This window comes from Somniosus microcephalus, chromosome 5, assembly GCF_052327205.1.
Source record: "Somniosus microcephalus isolate GS21.2 chromosome 5, FLI_Smic_1.0, whole genome shotgun sequence".
Classification (NCBI taxonomy): domain Eukaryota; kingdom Metazoa; phylum Chordata; class Chondrichthyes; order Squaliformes; family Somniosidae; genus Somniosus; species Somniosus microcephalus.
The window spans coordinates 71,550,564-71,576,881 of NC_140991.1; the positions used below are offsets into that span (position 1 = coordinate 71,550,564).

General features: G+C 48.0%; 1 protein-coding gene across 4 annotated transcripts in view; it reads right to left on the minus strand.

Annotated features, from left to right (window-relative positions):
* The window catches only part of armc3 (armadillo repeat containing 3), a 303,201-nt gene that overhangs the window by 188,986 nt on the left and 87,897 nt on the right, over nucleotides 1-26,318 (minus strand). The window lies entirely within an intron of this gene.

A 26,318-nucleotide genomic window follows, 5' to 3' on the forward strand; every position in this document is an offset into this window, starting at 1 on the left:
TGCAAGGGATTCCGGGGACTCAGTGTTACTTGGACGACATCCTAGTGACAGGTGAAGATGACAGTGAACACCTTGCCAACCTAGAGCAGGTGCTCACTAGACTACGTGAACATGGGCTACGAGCCAATCGCCCTAAGTGTGAGTTTTTTAAGTAACAGATATCGTATTGTGGCCACGTGATTGATGAAGAGGGGTTGCATAAGTCCCCTGACAAAATTGAAGCGGTAGTTAAGGCTCCAACGCCTGAAAATGTGTCGCAACTGAGGTCATTCCTCGGATTGGTGAATTACTACCATAAGTTTTTGCCGAATTTGTCCACAATTCTGCATCCACTGAACGCCCTACTACGAACGGGAGTAGCATGGAAATGGAGCGATGAATGTAAGCGGGCCTTTCAGAAGAGTAAGGACCTAATCACTTCAAGAGAAGTATTGGCTCACTACAACCCATCGCTACCGATAAGACTGGCGTGTGATGCGTCTCCCTACGGTGTTGGGGCGGTACTGTCACATAAATTCCTTGATGGTTCAGAGAGGCCGATAGCTTTTGCGTCACGCTCGTTAACTTCAGCCGAGTGTAACTACGCCCAGATTGACAGAGAGGCCCTCAGCCTGGTGTGGGGGGTGAAGAAGTTCAATCACTACCTGCACGGTCAGAAATTTACTCTACTAACTGATCATCAACCTCTCGTCTCCATTTTCAACCCTCAGAAGGGCGTACCGATAATGACGGCACAACGGCTACAGAGGTGGTCCCTTTTCCTAGGGGCACACCAATATGACATCGAGTACAAAGGAACTAAACAGCATGGGAATGCTGATGGATTGTCGCGCCTACCGTTGCCGACGGTGGAAGAAGAACTGGCAGTGGATCCAGTGGAGTTATTCCACTCGACTATAGTCGAATGTCTCCCTGTGACGAATGCAAACATAGAAAAGGAAACACGAAATGACCCGACACTCTCCTGGGTCTATGATTTAACGGTGAAGGGATGGCCAGCACATGGCAAACCACTGCTGCCAGCATTCTCGCCGAGAAGAGAACAGCTGTCAGTGTGCAGAGGAACCTTGATGTGTGGATCCAGAGTAGTAATTCCACCCAAATTGAAGGTCAGAGTGCTCAATGAGCTTCATGAAGGTCATCTGGGAGGGGTAAAAATGAAGAACTTAGCCAGAGCGTTTGTGTGGTGGCCGGGAATCGATAGAGAAATCGAAGAGATGACCAAGAGCTGTACAGGATGCCAGAAGGTCCAAAACGCCCCACCACAAGCCCCTCTACATCCATGGGAGTGGCCCTCATCTCCATGGCAAAGGGTGCACATTGATTTTGCGGGTCCCTTTATGGACTCGATGTTTTTAATTGCGGTGGATGCACATTCAAAGTGGCCAGAGGTAATAAAAATGTCCTCAGCCACCACAGAAAAAACTATCACAGTCTTACGAACCATATTCGCCAGGAATGGGCTGCCTGAACAGATTTGCTCTGACAATGGACCACAGTTTGTGTCTGAAGAGTTCCGGAGGTTCTTAAAGAACAATGGTGTTAAGCATTACACATCCGCCCCATATCATCCAGCCACTAATGGATTGGCCGAGAGGTTTGTTCAAACATTCAAGAAGGCTATCAAGGCAATGTGTAATGAAGATATACCCCTACAACACAAGGTGGATAACTTCTTGTTTGCCTACCGGAATGCGACACATGCGGTTACCAACCAAACTCCAGCCATGATGTTCTTCAATCGAAGACTACGATGCCGCTTGGATTTGGTTAAGCCAAACGTCAGAAGAGATGTGGAGAACAGGCAGTTTCAGAATATGAATGAAAGGCCGACCAGGAGTTTTTAGATAGGTCAACCAGTTTTGGACCGGGACTACCGCACAGAGAAATGGCAGCCAGGAACGATCTGTACACGGCAAGGACCTCTAATGTATACCGTGGACGTTGGAGAGAGCATTGTAAGACGCCATGCTGACCAGATTCTAGAGTCACTGGAAAACGTCAACTCCACACCACGATCTGATACACCTGGCGATGAAACCGAAGTACCAATTGCATCTACCGCAGAATCGGTGATATTGGAAGCAGACGAACCAAACAATGACATTGATCCCGACGCAACCTTGCCAGAAGAACCTGATATCCCAAAGAGGCGTTATCCAGACAGAATCAGGAAGCCTCCTCAAAGACTGAACTTATAATTGCTTAACTTCAACCAATGTATCTAGCAACCGTAATTGTAATTGTAATTAGTTATTATTTAGTTGTTAAATGAATGTTATGTACTGTTTATCTAAAAGGGGAGGAATTGTTGTGTATGTACCTTTAAGGGAATAACTGGTCTCAGACTGCAGTACCGGCAGTCACCACCCCTGTATAAAAGGCCCTAGCAGGCTTCTGTAGTTTCAGTTTCCAGGTTGTCTCCATTCAGTAAAGACTTGTTATAATCAACTCCTGCAGTCCGTGTCTCAATTATACACGGACATAATAATGGGAGGCCTTTTTTTCCTTCCCCTCTTGGCATTAGAGGACCTCCAGCCCCATTCGCGAAATGACACACGCCACAACTGCAGAAGTTGCCATCAGCAATTTTATTTACAATAACCAACTGATGGCATTTTTAAAATAAACACATTTCACCCAAGTGACTACCCTTGTGACTATTAGTGCTTTATTTTCCTCTTACGCGTGCTCCTACGTAGTGGTTCCCCTGTGGCTTCAGCAGATGTGGAGGCCCCTTGCTCACTTTCCTGCTGCTCCTGTCTCAACACCTTTGGCGGGCGTCCTCTGGGATGGCGAGCCTGTGAGGGCTCACCAGCAGTCTGCTGCTCCTGCGGCTATGCAGGGGTTGAGACCTCTATCACCGTTGGGTATGGACTCCAGCGGGGCTCTGACCGAGGGCTCTGCAGTGGCATGGAAGTGTGAGCACTTGGAGAGGAGCCCCCACTTCCTTGAAGTCTGCCACCAACCTCCCTCTCATGGGTCAGGTCCCCCTCACTGCCTGCAAGTGGCTTGAGAGCAGCTTGCTGCACATCAGGGGGGCCATGGGGACCCGTTTCTACAATGGCAGTCCCACTCAGAGGGCCTGCCATGAAGGTCTGGTTTCTCTGTTCAATAGCTCACCATCGCTCCTCCAGAGATGTCAGTCTATTCTGAACACTCACCATGTTTTCAACACTCTGGCGACTTAGCTCCTCCATGGCCGTAGCCATCCTCTCCTCTACTGTAGCCATCCTTTCCACATAGGTTGCCATCCTTTCCGTGGTGATGCATTCATGCGCCTATGACTCCACAAAGGCTCTGCTCATGTTCGCTGTGGATTCCTCCATTCGCTCCACACTCGCAGCGACCCTAGAGACAAAACCTGCCAGAGACTCCTGCATCTGTGCATGGAGTTCCATCACCTCTGATCTTACGGATGGACCCAGAGGCAGAGGGTCGACATGCAGCTGAGCCGAGCTGGCAGAGTCCTGCGCCCTCCGATGAGGACGCTCCACTGCTGTCCCTGTCTCCACAATCTGCTGATGCTCACTTGTGAGCTGTGATACACCAGGTGACAACTCTACTCTATGTCCCGAAGGTCCCGCCGAGGTGTGAGTGTCTGCGCTGGTGCTGGGTGCGCTTATTGCTGATGATGCTGCGCCCTCAGAGGTTGCAGATTCCTCTGAGGAGTCTGGCTGCTCAGGCTCTTCCTCCTGCAGAGTGGGGACGGGGGCTCTCGATGGTCCTGTGGGGGAGTGAAGGGAAAAGTTCGAGATGTGATGCCAAGGTTACATGCACATTGCATTCTGCAGATGAGCGGCGGCGGCGGACCAGCGGGAAATGAGGCGGCGGCGAGGCTTAAAAGAGGCGGCGAGGACCAGGTAGGCCTCAGAGCGGCGGAGCCAGACCTGCGGGAAACGAGGCGGCGATGAGGCTTAAAAGAGGCGGCGAGGACCAGGTAGGCCTCAGAGCGGCGGCAGCGGACCTGCGGGAAATGAGGCGGCGGCGAGGCTTAAAAGAGGTGGCGAGGACCAGGTAGGCTTACCAATCTCAGAGGGAGGGAGAGAAGTAAAAAGTAATCGAAGCGTGACATCACCAGAAAGCAGGTAAGTGATTGGTTGGTGAGTATTTCTCTCTTTTTTAAACTTAAACTCTGTGGTTTATAGTTTCTAAGTTCTCTATGGTGTAGAGGGGACTGTTGGTAAACCAGGGCCCTTAATTATATCATTTAACTGTAGTGTAATTGGTGGGATTGATTTGATTTAATTTAATTTGAATTAATTAAAGGGTAAGTCATGGCAGGAGAACTCGGCCCTGTGGTATGCTCCTCCTGTGCTATGTGGGAACTCAGGGACACTTCCTGTGTCCCTGACAACCATGTGTGCAGGAAGTGTGTCCAGCTGCAGCTATTGGCAGACCGCATTGCAGCGCTGGAGCTGCGATTGGATACATACTGGACCATTCGCGATGCTGAGGACGTCGTGGATATCACGTTTAAGCAGTTGGTCACACCGCAGGCAAAGGTTGCACAGGCAGAAAGGGAATGGGTGACAAACAGGCAGAGTAGTAGTCGCAGGCAGGTAGTGCAGGAGTCCCATGTGGACATCCCCTCTCAAACAGATATACCACTTTGAATACTGTTGAGGGGAATGGCCAGGACGGTGTGACTACGAGTGAGGCAGGTACGGGGATCCAGGAGGTAGTGTTGGAGGAGCCGCAGCCCTTGCTCTTGTCCAAAAGGTTCGAGGTTCTTACTCCCTGTGGGGACAGGAGCAGGGACTGCAGGGAGGATGAGCAACCTGGCCACAGCACCGTGGAACGGGGGGCCATTCAAGAGGGGGGAGTAAATAGAAATGTTGTAGTGGTAGGGGATAGTATTATTAGGGGGATAGATAGAGTTCTCTGCAGCCGAGAGCGAGAGTCCCGTAGGCTGTGTTGCCTACCCGGTGCCAGGGTTAAGGACATCTCCTCTGGGCTGGAAAGAAACTTGCAGTGGGAGGGGGTGGATCCAGTTGTCGTGGTCCATGTTGGTACAAACGACATAGATAGGACTAGGAAGCCGGTTCTGTTAAAGGAGTATGAGCAGCTAGGGGTCAAATTAAAAGACAGAACCTCAAGGGTAATAATCTCTGGATTATTACCTGAGCCACGAGCGAATTTGGCTAGGACAAATAAAATTAGAGAGTTAAATGCGTGGCTCAAAGACTGGTGTGGGAGAAATGGGTTTTGCTTCCTGGGACACTGGCACCAGTACTGGGGCAGGAGGGAGCTGTTCCGTTGGGATGGGCTTCACTTGGCCAGTGCTGGGGCTAGAGTCCTGGCGGATCATATAACTAGGGCTGTAGAGAGGGCTTTAAACTAACTAGTGGGGGGGAGGTTCCTAGAGAGCAAATAATAAAAATGACAACAGAGAAGGTCATAGACTTAGGTAGCAGTGGGGAAATTAAAAACCAGAGCGTGTCAGGAAGGGGCAGAAGGTACGGAGTAAAAGGTAAAGTAATAAAAAGGGCAAAAGCAGGAACTAAGTGTCACAAAACATCTTTGAAAGTTCTCTATCTGAATGCACGTAGCATTCGTAACAAAATAGACGAGTTAATGGCACAAATAACTACATATGGGTATGATCTTGTGGCCATTACAGAAACATGGCTGCAGGGTGACAATGCCTGGGAATTAAACATACCAGGTTATTTAACGATCAGGAAGGACAGGCAGGAAGGAAGGGGAGGTGGGGTGGCTCTGTTAATAAAGGAAGGAATCACTGTAATACAGAGAAATGATATTGGGTCAAAAGATCAGGATAATGAAACAGTTTGGGTGGAGATAAGGAATAATAAGGGGAAAAAAACACTAGTGGGCGTAGTCTATAGGCCTCCGAACAGTTGCAACTCTGTTGGATGGAGTATCAATCAGGAAATAGTTGAGGCTTGTAATAAGGGAACATCTATAATTATGGGGGATTTTAACTATCATATTAATTGGACAAATCAAATTGGGCAGGGCTGCCTTGAGGATGAGTTCATTTAGTGTATTAGGGATGGGTTTCTTGAGCAGTATGTAACTGAACCGACCAGGGGGCAAGCAACCTTAGATCTGGTCCTGTGTAACGAGACAGGATTAATTAAAAATGTCCTAGTAAAGGATCCCCTTGGAATGAGTGACCATAACATGGTTGAATTCCATATTCAATTAGAGGGTGAGAAGGTTGGATCTCAAACAAGCATGCTAAGCCTGAATAAAGGAGACTATGAAGGTATGAGAGCGGAATTGAGTAGAGTGGATTGGGAAAATAGATTAAAGGGTAAGACGATACATGATCAGTGGTGTACATTTAAGGAATTATTTTACAACTTCCAAAAAAAATATATTCCACTGAGAAGAAAAGGGTGTAAAAGAAAAGACAGCCATCCGTGGCTAAGTAAAGAAATTAAGGATAGTATTCGACTAAAAACAAGGGCATATAAGGTAGCCAAATCTAGTGGGAGGATAGAGGATTGGGAAAACTTTAAAAGACAGCAAAAAATAACAAAAAGATTAATTAAGAAAGGGAAGATAGATTATGAAAGTAAATTAGCAAAAAATATAAAAACAGATAGTAAGAGTTTTTACAGTTATATAAAAAGAAAAAGGGTGGCTAAAGTAAATGTTGGTCCCTTAGAGGATGAGGCCGGGAAATTAATGGTGGGAAATATGGAGATGGCAAAAACACTGAATGAATATTTTGTATCAGTCTTTACAATAGAGGACACTAAGAATATCCCAACACTGGACAAACAGGGGGCTATAGGGGGGGAGGAGCTAAACACGATCAAAATCACTAAGGAAGTGGTACTCGGTAAAATAATGGGACTCAAGGCGGATAAATCACCTGGACCTGATGGCTTACATCCTAGGGTCTTGAGGGAAGTGGCGGTAGGGATTGTGGATGCATTAGTAATAATTTTCCAAAACTCCCTGGACTCAGCAAAGGTCCCGGCAGACTGGAAAACTGCTAATGTAACACCCTTATTTAAAAAGGGCAGTAGACAAAAGGCTGGAAACTATAGACCAGTTAGCCTAACATCTGTGGTAGGTAAAATTTTGGAGTCCATTATTAAGGAGACAGTAACAGGACATTTGGATAATCATAATTTAATAGGACAAAGTCAGCATGGTTTTATGAAGGGGAAGTCATGTTTGACAAATTTGCTGGAGTTCTTTGAGGAAGTAACATATAGGGTGGATAAAGGGAAACCAGTGGACGTAGTGTATTTAGACTTCCAAAAGGCATTTGACAAGGTGCCACACAAAAGATTATTGCTTAAGATAAAAAATCACGGAATTGGGGGTAATATTCTGGCATGGATAGAGGATTGGCTATCTAACAGAAGGCAGAGAGTTGGGATAAATGGTTCATTCTCAGACTGGCAATCAGTAACTAGTGGTGTTCCGCAGGGGTTAGTGCTGGGTCCCCAACTCTTTACAATCTCTATTAATGATTTGGAGGAGGGGACCGAGTGTAACATATCAAAGTTTGCAGATGATACTAAGATGGGAGGGAAAGTAGTGAGTGAGGAGGACATAAAAAACCTGCAAGGGGACATAGACAGGCTAAGTAAGTGGGCAGAGATTTGGCAGATGGAATACAATACTGCAAAGTGTGAGGTTATGCACTTTGGCAGGGAAAATCGTAGAGCAAGTTATTATCTTAATGGCAAGAAACTGGAAAGTACTGAAGTACAAAGGGATCTGGGGGTCCTGGTGCACAAAACTCAAAAGGTTAGTATGCAGGTGCAGCAAGTGATTAAGAAGGCCAATGGAATGTTGGCTTTCATTGCTAGGGGGATAGAATATAAAAATAGGGAGGTATTGCTTCAGTTGTACAAGGTATTGGTGAGACCGCACCTGGAATACTGCGTACAGTTTTGGTGTCCATACTTAAGAAAGGACATACTTGCTCTCGAGTCAGTACAAAGAAGGTTCACTCGGTTAATCCCGGGGATGAGGGGATGGACATATGAGGAGAGGTTGAGTAGATTGGGACTCTACTCATTGGAGTTCAGAAGAATGAGAGGTGATCTTATTGAAACATATAAGATTGTGAAGGGGTTGGATCGGGTGGATGCGGGGAGGATGTTCCCGATGATGGGTGAAACTAGAACTAGGGGGCATAGTCTTAGAATAAGGGGCTGCTCTTTCAAAACTGAGATGAGGAGGAACTACTTCACTCAGAGGGTGGTGGGTCCATGGAATATGCTGCCCCAAAAAGCTGTAGAAGCTACATCATTACATAAATTTAAAACAGAAATAGACAGTTTCCTAGAAGTAAAGGGAATTAAGGGTTACGGGGAGCGGGCAGGAATTTGGACATGAGTCTAGGTTCGGATCGGACATGGCCCTGTGGGTAGCGGAGCGGGCCCAGGGGCCGTGTAGCCTGATCCTGCTCCTATTTCATGTGTCTAATTCTGTTCGATTCAGGAGATGGTTCTGTGATAGTAGATTGGCGGTTAGGATCAGATCAGCCATGATCTTATTGAATGGCGGAGCAGGCTCGAGGGGCCGATTGGCCTACTCCTGCTCCTATTTCTTATGTTCTTATGTTTATCAGAGGAAGGCAGCAGCAGCCAACTTCCTGGCACCAGGGGTAGTTCTGCTGCACAGGATGGGAGGGAAAAGAGGGGTAGAGCTATAGTAATAGGCGATTCTATTGTAAGGGGAATAGATAGGCGTTTCTGCGGCCGCAAACGAGACTCCGGAATGGTGTGTTGCCTCCCTGGTGCAAGGGTCAAGGATGTCTCAGAGCGGCTGCAGAACATTTTAGAAGGGGAGGGTGAACAGCCAGTTGTCGTGGTGCATATAGGTACCAACGATATAGGTAAAAAACGGGATGAGGTCCTAAAAGCTGAATATAGGGAGTTAGGAGGTAAATTAAAAAATAGGACCTCAAAGGTAGTAATCTCAGGATTGCTACCAGTGCCACATGCTAGTCAGAATAGAAATAGAAGGATATTTCAGCTGAATACGTGGCTAGAGGAATGGTGCAAGGGGCAGGGATTCAAATTCCTGGGACATTGGAACCGGTTCTGGGGGAGGTGGGACCAGTACAAACCGGACGGTTTGCACCTGGGTAGGGCCAGGACCGATGTCCTAGGGGGAGTGTTTGCTAGTGCTCTGGGGGAGGATTTAAACTAAAATGGCAGGGGGTTGGGAACCTGAGCGGGGAGACAGAGGAAAGGGAATCAAGGATAAAAGCAAAAGATAGGAAGGAGAAAAACAAAAGTGGCAGTCAGAGAAATCAACGGTTTAAATCAAACAAGGCCACAGTAAATAATAATTCTAATAAGTCTAAGGGCGTTAAAAAACAAGCCTGAAGGCTTTGTGTCTTAATGCGAGGAGCATTCGTAATAAGGTGGATGAATTAGCCGCGCAAATAGAGGTAAACGAATATGATTTGATTGGGATTACGGAAACATGGCTCCAGGGTGGCCAGGGGTATTCAATATTCAGGAAAGATAGGCAAAAAGGAAATGGAGGTGGGGTAGCATTGCTGGTTAAAGAGGGGATTAACACAATTGTAAGGAAGGATATTAGCTCTGATGATGTGGAATCTGTAATGGTAGAACTGAGAAATACCAAGGGGCAGAAAACGTTAGTGGGAGTGGTAAATAGATCTCCAAACAGTAATGCGGAGGTTGGGGATGGCATTAAAAGGGAAACTAGAGAAGCGTGCAATAAGGGCACAGCAATCATCATGGGTGACTTTAATCTACATATAGATTGGGCTAACCATATTAGTAACAATACTGTGGAGGAGGAATTCCTGGAGTGTTTACGGGGTGGTTTCCTGGACCAATATGTCAAGGAACCAACTAGAGATCAGGCCATCTTAGACTGGGTATTATGTAATGAGAAAGGATTAATTAGCAATCTTGTTGTACGAGGCCCCTTGGGTCGGAGCGATCATAATATGATAGAATTCTTCATTAAGATGGAGAGTGAAGTAGTTGACTCAGAGACTAGGGTCCTGAATTTAAATAAAGGAAACTACGATGGTATGAGGCGCGAGTTGGGTAGGATTGATTGGGGAATGTCACTCAAAGGGTTGATGGTGGATAGGCAATGGCAAACATTCAAAGACCGCATGGATGAACTACAGAATTTGTTCATCCCAGTTTGGCATAAAAATAAAACAAAAAAGGTGACTCAACCGTGGCTAACAAGGGAAATTAGGGATAGCATAAGATCCAAGGAGAGGACATATAAATTGGCCAGAAAAAGCAGTAAACCTGAGGATTGGGAGCAGTTTAGGATTCAACAAAGGAGGACAAAGGGATTAATTAAGAAGGGGAAAATAGAATATGAGTGTCAGCTTTCAGGGAACATAAAAACTGACTGTAAAAGCTTTTATAGATGTGCGAAGAGAAAAAGATTGGTGAAGTCAAGTGTAGGTCCCTTGCAGTCAGAATCAGGGGAATTTATAATGGGGAACAAAGGAGGACACAAATAACCTCCCAGAGATGTCGGGGAACATGGGGTCTGATGAAAGGGAGGAACTGAAATAAATCAGTATTTGTAGGGAAATGGTGTTAGGGAAATTGACGGGATTGAAGGCCGATAAATCCCCAGGGACTGATAATCTACATCCTAGGGTACTTAAGGAAGTAGCCCTAGAAATAGTAGATGCATTGCTGATCATCTTCCAACATTCAATGGAATCTGGAACAGTACCCATGGATTGGAGGGTAGCTAATGTTACCCCACTATTTAAAAATGGTGGTAGAGAAAAAATGGGGAATTATAGACCGGTAAGCCTGACATCGGTAGTGGGGAAAATGCTAGAGTCCATTATAAAAGATGTAATAGCAGAGCACTTGGAAAACACTGACAGGATCGGACAAAGTCAACATGGATTTACAAAAGGTAAATCATGCTTGACTAATTTACTGGAATTTTTTGAGGATGTAGCTGGTAAAACAGATAAGGGAGAACCAGTGGATGTGGTGTATTTGGACTTTCAAAAGGCTTTCGATAAGGTCCCGCATAAGAGATTACCATGTAAAGTTGAGGCACATGGGATTGGGGGCAAGGTATTGACTTGGATAGAGAACTGGTTAGCAGACAGAAAGCAAAGAGTGGCAGGCAGTGACTAGTGGGGTACCGCAGGGATCGGTCCTTGGACCCCAGCTGTTCACAATATATAGTAATGATCTGGACAAGGGAACTAGATGTAATATCTCCAAGTTTGCAGACGACACAAAGCTGGGTGGGCGTGTGTGCTGTGAGGAGGATGCCGAGAAACTCCAGTATGATTTGGACAGGTTGGGTGATTGGGCAGAAGCATGGCAAATGCAATATAACGTGGATAAAGGCGAGGTTATCCACTTTGGTGTCAAAAACAGGAAGGCAGATTATTATCTGAATGGCAATAGATTGGGAGAAGGGGAAGTGCAATGAGACCTGGGTGTCCTTGTGCACCAGTCGCTGAAGGTAAGCATGCAGGTGCAGCAGGCGGTTAAGAAGGCCAATGGTATGTTGGCCTTCGTAGCGAGAGAGTTTGAGTACAGGAACAAGGATGTCTTGCTGCAGTTGTACAGGGCCTTGGTGAGACCACATCTTGAGTATTGTGTGCAGTTTTGGTCACCTTATCTGAGGAAGGATGTTCTTGCCATGGAGGGAGTTCAGCGAAGATTCACCAGGCTGATACCTGGGATGGCAGGGATGACGTATGAGGAGAGATTGGGTCGATTGGGCTTATACTCGCTGGAGTTTAGAAGAATGAGAGGGGATCTCATTGAAACTTATAAAATTCTGACAGGACTGGACAGACTAGATGCAGGAAGGATGTTCCCGATGGTCGGGGAGTCCAGAACCAGGGGGGTCATAGTCTAAGGATAAGGGGTAAGCCATTTAGGGCAGAAATGAGGAGGAATTTCTTCACCCAGAGAGTGGTGAACCTGTGGAATTCTCTACCACAGAAGGCAGTAGAGGCCAATTCATTAAATATATTCAAGAAGGAGTTGGATATATTTCTTAAGGCTAAAGGGATCAAGGGATATGGGGAGAAAGCAAGGACAGGGTACTGAATTTGGATTAACAACAGAAAATGCTGGAAAAACTCAGCAGGTCAGGCAACATCCGTGGAGAGAAATTTGAGTTGACGTTTCGGGTTGGACCGTTCTTCAAAACTGGAAAGAAAAGAAACTAGATCGGAGGCAGGGCTGCGATCGGACAAAAGAATAAAAGAAACAAAAGAAGTAAAAGAGATTAGAAGCTCGACGAGATGGTAATAGGCTGGGATTAGGTGTAAAGTGTACTGGCAGGGCAAAAGATAGCTGCCAGGTGTGAGAGAGAAACAAAAGGAAAGGGGGGGAGGGGGAAAAGGAGTGGAACAATTACAAGAGAAAATGAAATGGGGGCCGAGCTTATGATCTGAAATTGTTGAACTCGATATTGAGTCCGGAAGGCTGCAGACTGCCTAATCGGAAGATGAGGTGCTGTTCCTCGAGTTTACGTTGAGCTTCCGTGGAACAATACAAGAGGCCAAGGACGGTGAGGTCCGAGTGGGAATGGAGCGGTGAATTAAAATGACAGGCGACCGGAAGCTCGGGGTCACCCTTATGGACTGAACGGAGGTGTTCCGCAAAGCGGTCACCCAATCTGCGTTTGGTCTCCCCAATGTAGAGGAGACCGCATCGTGAGCAGCGAATACAGTATACTAGATTGCGAGAAGTACAAGTAAATCGCTGTTTCACCTGGAAGGGGTGTTTGGGGCCCTGGACAGTGGGAAGGGGGGAGGTATAGGGGCAGGTGTTACATCTCCTCCGCTTGCACGGGAAGGTGCCAGGCGAAGAGGAAGGGCTGTTTGGGGTGATAGAGGAGTGGACTAGGGTGTCTCGGAGGGAGCGGTCCCTGCGGAATGCTGAAAGGGGAGGGGAGGGGAAGATACGTTTGGTGGTGGGATCACTTTGGAGGTAGCGGAAATGCCGGAGGATGATCCGTTGAATGTGGAGGCTGGTGGGGTGAAAGGTGAGGACAAGGGGAACCCTATCGTGGTTCCGGGAGGGAGGGGCAGGGGTGAGGGCAGAAGTGCGGGAGATAGAACTGACACGGTCGAGGGCAGTGTCAACCACAGTAGAGGGGAATCCTCGGTTGCGGAAAAAGGAAGACATGTCTGAAGCACTGGTGTGGAAGGTGGCGTCGTCGGAGCAGATACGGCGGAGGCGGAGAAACTGGGAGAATGGAATAGAGTCCTTACAGGAAGCGGGGTGGGAGGAAGTGTAGTCCAGGTAGCTGTGGGAGTCAGTGGGCTTGTAGTAAATATTGGTCGATAACCTATCCCCAGAGATGGAGACGGAGAAGTCGAGGAAGGGAAGGGAAGAGTCCGAGATGGACCATGTGAAGGTGAGGGAAGGGTGGAAATTGGAGGCAAAGTGAATGAAATTGTCAAGTTCGGGGCGAGAGCAGGAAACGGCACCGATACAGTCATCAATGTATCGGAAAAAGAGGTGAGGGAGGGGACCCGAGTAGGACTGGAACAAAGATTGTTCCACATAGCCCACGAAAAGGCAGGCATAGCTAGGACCCATGCGGGTACCCATGGCAACACCTTTGATTTGGAGGAAATGAGTGGAGTTAAAGGAGAAGTTGTTCAATGTGAGAACAAGTTCAGCCAGGCGGAGGAGGGTCGTGGTGGATGGGGACTGGTCGGGCCTCTGTTCAAGGAAGAAGCGGAGCGCCCTCAGGCCATCCGGGTGGGGGATGGAGGTGTAGAGGGATTGTACGTCCATGGTGAAAAGGAAGCGGTTGGGGCCAGGAAACTGGAAACTGTTAAAGTGGCGGAGGGCGTCCGAAGAGTCGCGGATGTAGGTGGGAAGAGACTGGACAAGGGGAGAAAAGATAGAGTCAAGATAGGAAGAGATAAGTTCTGTAGGGCAAGAACAGGCTGAAACGATGGGTCTACCAGGGCAGTCCTGTTTGTGGATCTTGGGAAGGAGGTAGAAGCGGGCTGTGCGGGGTTGGGGAACTATGAGGTTGGTGGCAGCAGGGGGAAGATCTCCAGAGGAGATGAGGTCAGTGACAGTCTTGGAAACGGTGGTTTGATGTTCGGTAGTGGGGTCATGGTCCAGGTGGAGGTAGGAGGAGGTGTCGGAGAGTTGGCGTTCAGCTTCCGCTAGGTCGAGGTCAGTACGCCAAACAACAACAGCACCACCCTTGTCAGCGGGTTTAATGACAATGTCAGGGTTGGATCTAAGAGAATGGAGTGCTGCAAGTTCAGAGGGAGGTAGGTTGGAGTGAGTGAGGGGAGCAGAGAAATGGAGACGGCCGATGTCACGGCGGCAGTTAGCGATGAAAAGATCTAGAGAGGGTAAGAGGCCAGGGGGAGGGGTCCAGGTAGAACGGGAATTCTGCAAGCGGGAGAAAGGGTCAGTTGTGCGGGGGGAAGACTCCTGGCCAGTGAAGTGGGCACGGAGACGAAGGCGGCGGAAAAAGAGCTCAACATCGTGCCGAGCTCGAAATTCATTGAGGTGGGGGCGTAAGGGGATGAAGCTCAGGCCTTTGCTGAGGACTGATCGTTCAGGGTCAGAGAGTGGAAGGTCAGAGGGGATAGTGAAAACGCGGCAGGGGGTGGGATTGGGAGAAGGGGGGTCAGAGGAAAGTGAAGGGGAAGAAGGTTCCGGAGGGGCGTTGAGATCTTCTCTTCGACGGGATCTCCGTTTGGCTCTTCAACCTTGTTCATCTTCATTACTTTCAGTTTCCCTTCTCATGTTTGATCAGGTATCTGCCAAGACTCGGTTTCACAGCCACATCATTTTCCTCAGCAACTGTCTCCGGTTCCGACTTACTCCACGTGGATTCCAACTAAACTTCCACCCTTCGTGCTTCGGATCCACCCAGGATTCCAAATATCTCCAAGATATTCATCGTTCCTCGAACTACTGCTCTCGCCGCATCCTGAGATCCACGCTCAACGCCATGCGGCGCCACATGAACACACTCGACTTCTCTCTTCAGCAACACCGGCGCACTCTATCTCAAAGCTGTCCGGGTCCACAGTTCCATTTCATCCTTCGACTCATCCGACGCTTCAACAAAAAACTTTTCTTCTTCCTTTCCGATGTCAAGGATCGCAAGCTTCATCAACTCTTGGACACCAACGCCCCTCCGGACTCAATATCGAGTTCAACAATTTCAGATCATAAGCTCGGCCCCCATTTCATTTTCTCTTGTAATTGTTCCACTCCTTTTCCCCCCCCCCTTTCCTTTTGTTTCTCTCTCACACCTGGCAGCTATCTTTTGCCCTGCCAGTACACTTTACATCTAATCCCAGCCTATTACCATCTCGTCTAGCTTCTAATCTCTTTTACTTCTTTTGTTTCTTTTATTCTTTTGTCCGATCGCAGCCCTGCCTCCGATCTAGTTTCTTTTCTTTCCAGTTTTGAAGAAGGGTCCAACCCGAAACGTCAACTCAAATTTCTCTCCACGGATGTTGCCTGACCTGCTGAGTTTTTCCAGCATTTTCTGTTGTTATTTCGGATTTCCAACATCTGCAGTATTTTGCTATCGTACTGAATTTGGATGATCAGCCATGATCGCATTGAATGGCAGAGCAGGCTCGAGGGGCCGAATGGCCTACTCCTGCTCCTATCTTCTATGTTTCTATGATCATAAGTCCATATGATGTAGCTTCAGAATCATTATCAGCGACTCATGCAATGCCAATGAGATGGAAAACTATTCTGTCACCAGCTTGTGGGGATGCTCCTGCCTGTCCTTCCCCAACGTCCACATCTCAGTCAGCCCCGGCAATCTCCAAGACGCCTTCCTCCCAGGGGGTGAGCTGGGCTAATGAGGGCGGCCCTCCTCCTGTCCTGGCTCGCTCTCTCCTGTTGTGAGCTCTCTTCTCCTCCAATGAGGGAGATAAGTGGAGGTTGAGCGAGAATGGAGGAATGAGTGCAGAGATTGCATAGCATAGATACTTAGAAGGAGACAAAGATGGAGTGAGGTTGCAAGACCAAGGGCCCTCCCTGTGTGTTGTCAGTTGTGTTCAAAGCATCAGAGTGAGAGGGAGTGTGAGGGCTGCATGGTGGCATAGTTCTGTGAATGTGAGCATAGAGAGAGAGGGAATGGCTAAGGGTGCATGGATGTGAGTGTCTAGTGGGATGTGCAGGAAGAGATTGCTAAAGCTGAGTGCTGGTGAGGAAAGGCAATGGGGATCAGATTGAGGGTGATGGAAACATCATACAGTACTTACTTTTCCAGTGCGAAGAAGGTCATGGAATCTTTTCCTGCACTGCAACCACGTTCTTCGTGTTAGCCCCAATGAGTTGACTTGACCTGCCACCTCTAGCCACACAGCCTTGGTCTGGCTGGGAGGCCTCTTCCTCCTTCAAGAAGGGAAGAGGACCTCCCTGTGGGCCCTAGCACCATCCAATAATGCCTGTAGTGAAGCCTCATCAAACTTGGGTGCAGATCTGGCCCTCCTGCTGGCCGTTCCTCCTGCAGGCTCCTGTGCCATCTTAATGTGGAAGGTTGGAAGCCTGCAGAGGAAGCAAGGCTTGCTGTGAACCCTAAAAGCAGCAGCAATGATGACGTCATATTCTGCGACTTTCTGACTGGAAATACTCAATTGCCAAGGCTTCCCACACGCTGGAAATCAATTGACCAATTGTGTTAAATTTGCATCAATCTCACAGACCCATTTACAATCGTGTCAGAATCACTATATTCGGGGAAACCGCCAATTCCCCGCACCTGAACGAAAATCGACCCCTTTGTGTCTACCCTATCAAAGCCTTTTAACATTTTAAACACCTCAATCTTCTATACTCAAGGGAATAGAAGCCAAATTTATGCAACCTTTCCTCATAATTTAACCCTCTAAGCACTGGCTCGTTCTGCGCTGCACCTCCTCCAAAGCCAATATATACTTTCTGAGGTGCGGTGGCCAAAACTGAATACAGTACTCCCAAATCCTCTACAACTGCTAGTTTCTCACAATCTAGAAAATACGACAATTTATCTTTCTTGGGTCCAAAGTGGATGACATTACACTTGCCCACAAGACAAGCTTAAGTTTATGGAGGCTGAAGCATAGGAAACCAGCAAGGAGAACATTGGTGTAATCAAGTCTGGAAGTAATAAAAGCATGTATGAAGGTTTGCATGGGAGCTGGGCTGTGAGAGGGCAGAGGTGGGCAATGCTATTGGAGAGGATACTGAGTTGGAAGCTTAACTCAGAGTTGAACAGGACACCAAGGTTGCAAACAGTCTGGTTCAGCCCAAGACAGTAGCCAGGGAAGGAGATTAAATCAGTGGCAAGGAAGCAGAGTTTTTGGTGGGGGCTGAAGATGATGAATTCTATCTTTCCAATGTTTAACTGGAAGAAGACTCATCCAATACTGGATAGGAACATACGAATTGCTATATAAAAAAAAGAACAGGGTCAATCTATAATAATAATTCAACTTTATTGTCATTGTACAATGCACAACGAAATGTGATCTTGCAAGCTCCCATGAGTCCAGTACAAATAACATTAACATTAAACGTAAATAGCACTGTCCTGGGAGAAGCAAAGCTGCTGCGTCTGTGCGCGCCGCCATTCCATTTCCACCATTCCTCCTGTCCGACAATCTTCAGCCCAACACCCGGGCCTGCTCACCAGCCGCCCCTCCTGTGACTTTCTCACCAACCACCCCTCCTCGGGGTTCCTTCCGTGACCTTCTGCACCTGGTCTTCCCTGATGGTCACCCCTCCAGGTACTAACCAGGCCTGGCTCTGCTTAGCTTCCAAGCCTTGCCAGTGACCCTGTCCCTAGTCCCAGGAACAGGGCGTATTCTAGTCCGTGTTCTACTCTCCTAGTAATCACATGATACAACAATAATGGAGCTGTTGATTAATGCAATCAATCTCCATCAATTAGTCTACAACAGACCCAGACATGAGGTGAGGAAATCCCCTGTGTGGAAAGCTTTGGCAACCAGAGATCCAAAATTGTCTTCTCCTTCCAAGCATTCTACACTTACCATATGTCATATCTGAAATTATTCACATACTGCATCCCAAAATATTATTTTCTGAAAGCAATCTATCTAATTTGCATTTGAATGAATCAACACTATCAGCTTTCACTGGCTCCCTAGGAAGCCTGTTCCTCTGGTTCTACTGTTCTATACAAGATGAAACAGCTTGTCTGCATTATCTAGTTCCTTCAGAATCCTGGATGTCAAACAAGCAGTCCAGAAGTAAATTTTGAGATCTGATGTGGCTTCCTCTCTCTCTCTCTATTGCCAGTGAATACTTGCTAACAGTTGGAAATACTCAACAGACACATTAAAAAATAACAAAACATCCAGTTCATGACTGGTCTTTAAGACTACTAATAATGATGTTGAGTAATTTAGTTGTAAGGAAATCCTGTTAGATTCGGTTAGGCACAATGTCACAGTGGGGGGAGGTACTAGATAGAGTTCTGCAGCAGGCAGTGAATAGCCATTTCTTGTTCCTTATGTACATAATAAATAACGTGGATACAGAAACCAATTATAAGCTTGTTAAACTTCCAGACAGCATTAAAATAGGGAATGCTGTGTAGATTGCTGCAGAAGGATTTAGCTCAGTTATGTAATGGGACAGATAAATGGCAAATTACATTTCCTATTGACAAATGTAAAGTATCGCATTTTGGAAGAAAATATAAGCAGTTGTTTACTACAATATTGGGGGGGGGGGGGGGGAAATAGCACACGAAAACTTAGAAAAGGACCTGGGAGTGATAGTAGATTAATCACTTTCAATGTCAAGACAATGTACAGAAGCAAATAGAGTTTTGGGGATAGATAGCTAGAACAATGCAGCACAACAGAGGTTATGGTAAGGTTTACAATGCACTAGTCAGACCTCACTTGCAATACTGCATGCATTTCTGGTTGCCACATTTCAAAAGGAATACACATGCATTAGTTAGAGCGGGAAGAAATACAGAAAGAATGATGCCACCTGTAAAGGGAATGAACTATAAGGAAAGATTAGAATAGCTTAACAAAAGCAAAATACTGCAGATGTGTGGAAATCTGAAATAAAAACAGAAAATGCTGGAAAGATGCAGCAGGTCAGGCAGCATCTGTGGCTAGAGAAACAAAGTTAACGGGGTCAATTTTAACTCAGGTGCGGGGAATTATCGGGTTCCCCGAATTTAGTGTTTCCCACACAAATCTAAATGGGTCTGTGAGATTGATGCAATTTTAACTCAATTGGCCAATTGATTTCCAACGTGTGGGAACCCTTGGCAATTGAGTATTTCCAGTCAGAAAGTCGCAGAATATGACGTCATCATTGCTGCTGCTTTTAAGGTCCACAGCAAGCCCTGCATCCTCTGCAGGCTTCCAAACTTTACCATTAAGATGGCACGGGAGCCTGCAGGAGCAATGGCCAGCGGGAGGGCAAGAGCTGCCCCAAAATTTGATGAGGCTTCACTCCAGGCATTGCTGGATGGTGCTAGGGCCCACAGGGAGGTCCTGTTCCCTTCTTCAGGGAGGAAGAGGCCTCCCAGTCAGACCAAGGCTGTGTGGCTACAGGTGGCTGGGGAAGTCAACTCATTGGGGCTCACATGGCGCACCTGGATGTAGTGCAGGAAAAGATTCCATGACCTTCATCGCACTGGAAAAGTATGAAGTTTCCATCACCCTCAATCTGATCCCCATTGCCTTTCCTCACCAGCACTCAGCTTTAGCAATCTCTTCCTCCACATCCCACTTGACACTCACATCCATGCACCCTTAGCCATTCCCTCTCTCTCTATGCTCACATTCACCTAACTACTCGATCATGCAGCCCTCACACTCCCTCTCACTCTGATGCTTTGAACACAACTGACAACACACAGGGAGGGCCCTTATCTTGCAACCTCACTCCAGCTTTGTCTCCTTCTAAGTATCTATGCTATGCAATCTCTACACTCACTCCTTTATTCTCACTCAACCTCCACGTGTCTCCCTCATTGCAGGAGAAGAGAGCTCACAACAGGAGAGAGCGAGCCAGGACAGGAGAAGGGCCACCCTCATTAGCCCAGCTCACCCCCTGGGAGGAAGGCGTCCTGGAGATTGTCGGGGCTGACAGAGATGCGGAAGTTAGGGAAGGACAGACAGCTGCATCCCCGCAAGCTGGTGACAGAATAGTTTTCCATCTCTCTCATTGGCATTGCATGAGTCTCCGATAATGATTCTGAAGCTACATCATATGGACTTATGATCATCTGCAAAATGCAATGTGCATGTAACCTTGGCATCACATCTCTAACTTTTTCCTTGACTCCCCCACAGGACCATCGAGAGCCCCCGTCCCCACTCTGCAGGAGAAAGAGCCTGAGATGCCAGACTCCTCAGAGGAATCTGCAACCTCTGAGGGCGCGTCAGCAGAAATAAGCACACCCAGCACCAGCGCAGACACTCACATCTCGGTGGGACCTTCGGGACATAGAGTAGAGTTGTCATCTGGTATATCACAGCTCACAAGTGAGCATCAGCAGATTGTGGAGACAGGGACAGCAGTGGAGAGTCCTCGTCGGAGGGCACAGGATTCTGCCAGTTCGGCTCAGCTGCATGTCGACCCTGTGCCTCTGGGTCCATCCGTAAGATCAGAGGTGATGGAACTCCATGCACAGATGCAGGAGTCTCTGGCAGGTTTTGTCTCCAGGGTTGCTGCGAGTGTGGAGTGAATGGAGGAGTCCAGAGTGAACATGAGCAGAGCCTTTGTGGAGTCAGTGGCGCATGAACGCATCAACACGGAAAGGATGGCTACCTACGTGGAAATGATTGCTGCCTCCGTGGTAAGGCTGGTTACCGTAGAGGAGAGAATGGCTACGGTAGAGGAGAGGAGGGCTACGGCCATGGAGGAGGTTAGTCGCCAGGGTATGGAAAACATGGTTAGTGTTCAGAATAGAATGACATCTCTTGAGGAGCGATGGGCATCTATTGAACAGAGAAACCAGACCTTCATAGAAGTCCTTCTGAGTAGGACTGCCATTGCAGATACGGGTCCCCATGGCCCCCCTAATGTGCAGCAAGGTGCTCTCAAGCCACTTGCAGGCACTGAGGGGGACCTGACCCATGAAAGGGAGGTTAGTGGCAGACCTCAAGGAAGTGGGGGCTCCTCTCCAAGCGCTCACACTTCCATGCCACTGCAGAGCCCTCGGTCAGAGCCCCGCCGGAGTCCACACCCAAGTGAGATAGACGTCTCAACCCCTGCACAGCCGCAGGAGCAGCAGACTGCTGACGAGCCCTCACAGGCTCGCCACCCCAGAGGACGCCCGCCAAAGGTGTCGAGACAAGAGCAGCAGGAAAGTGAGCAAGGGGCCTCCACATCTGCTGAAGCCACAGGGGAACCACTACGTAGGAGCACGCGCAAGAGGAAAATAAAGCACAAATAGTCACAAGGGTAGTCACTTGGGTGAAATGTTGTGTATTTTGTAAAAATGCCATCAGTTGTTTGTTTTGCATAAAAATTCTGATGGCAACTGCTGCAGTTCTGGCGTGTGTCATTTCGTGAATGGAGCTTTCACATTGAGGGCTTAGGATTACTTGCAGTTGTCAGGATGCTGGTCAAATAGCTCGGAATCCGCGTGGTTTGGCCATTGTCGATACTCAGGTAAGAAGCTGCGAGGCAAAAGAGTTTGATTTACTAGGCTAAGCAAATCTGGCCAGGATGACTGCGTTCCTTGCATCCTGGGCAGCAATGTTCTCGTGTAATGCTGCCGCTGGTTGATGGGCCTCTGCAGAATGCTCGTTTTCGCCCTCCTCCTCCTCCTCATCATCATCTGAGGAGGGTATGTGAGGAGCCACTTGGTCCTCAGGAATCTGCAAGCCATGACACTGTGCCATGTTGTGGAGTGCACAGCAAACCACGACGATTCTGGAGACCCTGGCTGCTGTGTACTGTAGGGCTCCACCTGATCTATCCAGGCATCTGAAGCGCATCTTCAGCGAGCTAATGGTTTGCTCGATTCTGGATCTGGTGGAAATGTGGCTGGAGTTGTAGCGCTCCTCAGCTTCGTTGGCTGGCCTCCTCAACAGCGTCATTAGCCAAGTCCTCAGGGGATAGCCCTTGTCTCCAAGTAGCCATCCGTGAAGTTGGTCTGGTGGCCTGAATAGCGGAGGCACACTAGACTGGCGCAGTATGAAGGAGTCATGGCAACTGCCAGGGTACTTGGCACAAACATGCAAAATCTCCTTCTTGTGGTCACACACCAGCTGAACGTTAAGGGAGTGGAAGCCCTTGCGGTTGACAAAAATACCTGGATTGCGATGGGGTGCCCTAAGGGCCACATGTGTGCAGTCAATGATGCCCTACACTCTTGGAAAGTCTGCCAGATGAGCTAATCCAACCGCTCGCACCGTCACATTTGCGCGATCCCTGGTGAAATGGATGTGATTGTGCGTGAGGGCAAAGAGGGCATCAGCTACCTGCGGGATGCAAGTGTGTGCGGCCGACTGGGAGATGCCACTGATGTCTGCTGATGATCCCTGGAATGAGCCTGAGGCAAAAAAGTTGAGTGCGGTGGTGACTTTGATGGCCACTGGTAAGGAGTGTCCACCTGGTCCTCTGGGCAGCAGGTCTTGCTGTATCATTGTGCAGATGTCAGTCACTACCTGTCACGAAAGTCGGAGCCGCCTTTGGCACTGCTGCTCAGTCATGTTGAGGTAGCTGACCCTGTGTCTGTAGACTCTGTTTGTGGGGTATCTCCTGCGCCGACGGGCTTCCATGCGCTGGCCCCTTCTGGCCTGTGCTGCCTCAGGTGGTTGAGCAGCAGCTTGTCGCTCCTGTTGCTGCTGCTGTTGCTGGTGCTGCTGTTGTTCCTGGTTCTGCTGCTGCTGCACCTGGTGCTGGAGGTCCTCTAATGCCAAGAAGGGAAGGAAAAAAAGGCCTCCCATGCTTCTGGTAGATGCCTCAGTTGAGGAAGCGCTGAGTGAGGGTGGCGAGAGGGGTTTCGCAGGAGGTCACACTGGAGAAGTGTGTGAGGCTCCAACCTTCCACAGGTGTGGTTAAGCCTGGTAAAAGTTGCCCCAGTCCTGAGACAACAAAGTCCTGCCACCTGCAAATGATGACTGATCAAATCCCCTCTTTAATGGTTGACCTGCAGCTGATAGTCAGCAAGCTAATAGTGCTCACGCCAGGTTTCACAGGCGTGATCCCCACCAGGCATGTTTTATGTGGGAAAAGGGTTAAACAGGCAAGGGCCTGTTAAAATGGGATTATAAAGGCCAATTAGTGCTGTTTAAGGGCCCAAAAGACCGGGACTATTTCGGGACTATCAGACACGCCTGGGTTAAAATAGCTAGGTGTCGGGAACCAGGCGGGGGGGTCCCGACCCCCAGGTTTTGCGATTTTAACCCCCCACACGCCTCAAAGCCCGCCTGACAGCTGAGTTAAAATTGAGCCCAACATTTCAGGTCGATGACCTTTCATCAGAACTGGAAGAAGTTAGAGATTTAACAGTTTATAAGCAAGCACAGAGCCAGGGAAAAATAGGTGCGGGTAGCGGGTGAGGGGGAGGAAAGAATATAAGTGAAGTTCTGTGATAGGATGGAGGGCAGGAGTGATTAAATGACAAAACGGAGACAATGCAAGGCAAAAGGAAGATGGTAATAGAGTCATAGAGTCATAGAGTTATACAGCACGGATAGAGGCCCATCGTGTCCGCGCCGGCCATCAAGCCCTGTCTAATCTAATCCCATATTCCAGCATTTGGTCCATAGCCTTGTATGCTATGGCATTTCAAGTGCTCATCCAAATGCTGCTTAAATGTTGTGAGGGTTCCTGCCTCCACAATCCTTTCAGGCAGTGAGTTCCAGACTCCAACCACCCTCTGGGTGAAAAAGTTCTTTCTCAAATCCCCTCTAAACCTCCCGCCCTTTACCTTGAATCTATGCCCCCTAGTTATTGACCCCTCTACTAAGGGAAAAAGCTCCTCAGCATCCATCCTATCTATGCCCCTCATAATTTTGTACACCTCAATCATGTCCCCCCTCAGCCTCCTCTGCTCCAAGGAAAACAAACCCAATCTGCCCAATCTCTCTTCATAGCTGAAGCGCTCCAGCCCTGGTAACATCCTGGTGAACCTCCTCTGCACCCTCTCTAACGCGATCACATCCTTCCTGTAGTGTGGCGACCAGAATTGCACACAGTATTCCAGCTGTGGCCTAACCAGTGTTTTATACAGCTCCATCATAACCTCCTTGCTCTTATATTCAATGCCTCGGCTAATGAAGGCAAGTATCCCATATGCCTTTTTTACCACCTTATCCACCTGTTCCGCCGCCTTCAGGGATCTGTGTACTTGCACACCCAGATCCCTCTGACCCTCCGTCTTGCCTAGGGTCTTTCCATTCATTGTGTATTCCCTTGCCTTGTTAGTCCCCCCAAAGTGCATCACCTCGCACTTTTCTGGGTTGAATTCCATTTGCCACTGTTCCGCCCATCTGACCAACCCATCTATATCGTCCTGCAGACTGAGGCTACCCTCCTCGCTATTTACCACCCTACCAATTTTTGTATCATCCGTGAACTTACTGATCATACCTTTTACATTCATATCCAAGTCATTAATGTAGACCACAAACAGCAAGGGACCCAGCACCGATCCCTGTGGTACCCCACTGGCCACAGGCTTCCAGTCACAAAAACAACCTTCGACCATCACCCTCTGCCTTCTGCCACTAAGCCAGTTTTGTATCCAATGTGCCAAGGCACCCTGGATTCCATGGGCTCTTACCTTCTTGACCAGTCTCCTGTGCGGGACTTTATCGAAGGCCTTACTGAAATCCATGTATACCACATCCACTGCGTTACCCTCATCCACACACCTAGTCACCCCCTCAAAAAATTCAATCAAATTAGTCAGACATGATCTTCCCTTGACAAAGCCATGTTGACTATCCCTGATTAATCCTTGCCTCTCCAAGTGGAGACAAATTTTGTCCCTCAGAATTTTTTCCAATAATTTTCCTACCGCTGATGTTAGGCTCACTGGCCTGTAGTTCTCCGGTTTTTCCCTACTACCCTTCTTGAATAATGGTACTACATTAGCGGTTCTCCAGTCCTCTGGCACATCCCCTGTGGCCAGAGAGGTCCTGAATATATGTGTTAGAGCCCCCGCAATCTCTTCCTTTGCCTCACACAGCAGCCTGGGATACATTTCATCCGGGCCTGGGGATTTATCCATTTTTAGGCCAGCTAAAACCGCCAATACCTCCTCCCTCTCGATGTTAATATGTTCGAGCATATCACAGTCCCCCCGCCCTATTTCTATGTCTACATCGTCCTTCTCCATAGTGAAAACAGATGCAAAAAATTCATTTAGAACCCCTCCTACATCTTCCGGCTCCACACACAGATTGCCACTTTTGTCCCTAATGAGCCCTATTTTTTCCCTAGTTATCCTCTTACCCTTAATATACTTATAAAACATCTTAGGATTTTCCTTTATTTTGCTCGCCAGTGTTATTTCATGGCCCCTCCTTGATCTCCTAATTTCTTTTTTAAGTATCCCCCTGCACTTTTTGTACTCCTCTAGGGCTTCCTCCGTCTTTAGCCTTTCGTATCTGCCAAAAGCCCTCCTTTTTTTCCTAATCCATTCTCGTATATCCCCTGACATCCAAGGTTCCCTGTGGTTTTTGGAACCACCCTTGACCTTTACGGGAACATGTTGCCATTGTATGATCTCAATCTCCCTTCTGAAAGCCTCCCATTGCTCCGATGCGGATTTTCCTACAAGTAGCTGATCCCAGTCCATTTTGGCCAGATCCTGCCTTATCCTATTAAAATCGGCCTTCCCCCAATTTAGAACCTTTATTTCCGGCCCATCCCTGTCCTTTTCCATGACCACCTTAAATCTTACCATATTATGGTCACTGTCACCAAAGTGCTCACCTACTAGCACTTTTTCCACTTGGCCGGCCACATTCCCTAGAATTAGGTCCAGTACCGCCCCCTCTCTTGTAGGACTTTCTACATGCTGGCTCAAAAAGCTCTCCTGGATGCACTTTAAGAATTCTACACCCTCTGAGCCTTTCACACTCTGACTATCCCAGTTAATATTGGGGAAGTTGAAATCCCCCATTATTATTACCCTATTATTTGCACATTTCTCTGAGATTTGCCTACATATCTGTTCCTCTATCTCCCCCTGACTATTTGGAGGCCTATAGTACACTCCCAGCAAAGTGCTTGCCCCCTTTTTGTTTTTAAGCTCCACCCATATGGCCTCATTAGAGGAACCTGCTAATATATCATCCCTCCTTACTGCAGTAATTGACTCCTTAATTAATATTGCGACACCCCCGCCTCTTATACCTCCCCCTC